The 2,197-nt window shown below is 49.0% G+C and overlaps 1 non-coding gene across 1 annotated transcript; it reads right to left on the bottom strand.

Moving 5' to 3' along the window:
- Positions 1 to 1,260: 1,260 nt before the first annotated feature.
- LOC115032450 lies at positions 1,261 to 1,403 on the bottom strand. The gene has a single exon (XR_003838128.1). It is a non-coding gene; the product is annotated as a small nucleolar RNA SNORA48 (small nucleolar RNA).
- Positions 1,404 to 2,197: the final 794 nt, after the last annotated feature.

The following is a 2,197-nucleotide window of genomic DNA, read 5'->3' as shown; positions in this document are numbered from 1 at the left end:
TCAACTCTCTTGCTCTCTCTCATTTCTTTGGAGCTGGCTCACCCTACCCACAACCCCAGAGCCAGCTAGCTCCATTGTGCTTCACAGTCAAGACAAGGGGGTCGAGGCAGAGGGCACTCTCTCAACTGTTGCAGGCTGTGAGGGGCTAGGCAAGCTCTTCCGATCTCACTGGCTTACTTGTGCCTTCACCATCAGGGTCAGCTCTACTGTGTTGCTCAGGTCAGGTGCAGAGCTCTCTCTCCAGAGTGTTCCAGCCAGTGAGGGAACAGGGCTAGCTCTCCTGCTCTTATGACCCCAGGGCCAGCTCTCCTGACTACTGCCTGTGGTCAGGCGGGGAGAGGAGGAGGGCATCATCTCCATACTCACTCCACCTCAAGGTAGATGGATGGATGGCAGGACCAGCTCTCCCTCGCTCTCACCCTCAGGGCTGGCTGACCTGTGCTCTGGCCATCAGGGTCAGCTTGTTGTGCTGTTCAGAAGAGCTCCAAAGCTCACTCTTCTGAGTGTTATAGCTGGTGAGGGGCAGGGTAGCTCTTTCCATCTCATGACTGGAGGTGGCAGGGTAGGGGGCATCACCTCTGTGCTAATGCTACCCAATGGCAGATAATGTCAGGGTTCTCTCTCCCACAGTCACACCCTTGGGGCCTGTGTACCCATACCCACACCATAAGGTCCAGCTCCACTATACTGCCTGGTCAAATTGCAGGGCTTTCTCTCTCTGTAGTGAGAGATGAGGCCAGCTCTCCGGAGCACCAGGTCCAGTGAGAAATGGGGCCACCTATGGCTGCGCCCACTAGAGAGTACCCATGATCTCTAGTGGTAAGATGAGCCATGGACATCAATACTGACCTCTGCCATTGCATAGCTACAGACCCAGACATGACCCTCAGTGCCAGCTCAGGTTGGGACTTCACCATTGCCCAAGGTGGCAGGGCTGGTCACTCACAACAGGCTACTCCTCTATTGTCGGGTCTCTGGTTCCATCTCTCTTCATAATGCTCAAGTTGCTCTACTTCTCTTTCCTTCCCATCTGACCACAACACACCAGTACATTGTGCTGGCTCCTGCTGTAGACTTGACAAATGGCAGGCCTGTGGGTGAGATTCTCCATCTGTGCTGCATGGCAGAGTGACACAGGGTGTCTAAGGTCTGCTGTGCCATACACTGGAGGGCAGGTCTGTGAGTAGCATAGTCATCTGCAGGTCTCTGTCTGTCTGTCTTCTTCCTCCCATGCTGTGCTGTCTGTATTTTATATGATTTTTATGAATACTTAGCATAAAAGAGCTTTGGTCACCAAGGCAAGGATCAAGCTAGGATGAACAAAGGACTGCAATTTTCTCTGTCTCTGACTGATATAAAAACAACACAACCATCAAGATGTCCTTTTGCCCATGGCAGGGGCGTGGTGTATCATTACTTTTCTTAGCCACTCAGTACTCCTTTCAACAAATGGGAATAGCATCTATTGAGTGTTCTGGAATCAGACAGTAGAACAGAGTTACCAACTATATTTCTTATCATTAGCTAACTGGAGGGCCTACCAATTAGAATATTACTAATAAAGCCTGGGCTAAATTAGCTCTTTTTTCCAGAAAATCAAGCAGATTGGAATATTTTGAGATATCTGGAATATTTTGAGGTATCTGGAATATTTTGAGGTATCTTGTGCATTGGAGAGTCTTTCACTGCATTGCAGTAGGCAAAGTAATTCAACACACACACACACACACACACACACACACACACACACACACACCACGGTGGATGGTGTCTTAGCAGGTCCTGGTATTTTTGAACAGTCCTAGCTGAAGGAGCTTAGTCCCACCCTCCAGGATCACCCTTTTGACTACTTTCTTTATTCCATTTCTCCTTTCCAATTCAAGTTTGGGGTATTTTTCTTTTCTTTTTTTTTATTAGATATTGTCTTTATTTACATTTCAAATGTTATCCCCTTTCTTGGTTTCCCCCCCAAAAACCACCTATCCCATTCCTCTTCCTCCTGTTCATCAACCCACCCACTCCCTTCCCCGTCCTGGTATTCCTCTACACTGGAGCATCAAGCATTCTCAGGACTAAGGGCCTCTTCTCCCATTGATGACCAACTAGGCCATCCTCTGCTACATATGCAGCTGGAGCCATGGGTCCTTCCATGTATACTCTTTGGTTGGTGGTTTAGTCCCTGGGAGCTTTGGGGCTA

The sequence above is a fragment of the Mus caroli genome, chromosome 1, assembly GCF_900094665.2.
Source record: "Mus caroli chromosome 1, CAROLI_EIJ_v1.1, whole genome shotgun sequence".
NCBI classification, from domain to species: domain Eukaryota; kingdom Metazoa; phylum Chordata; class Mammalia; order Rodentia; family Muridae; genus Mus; species Mus caroli.
This window is presented reverse-complemented; position numbering and strand designations above follow the sequence as displayed.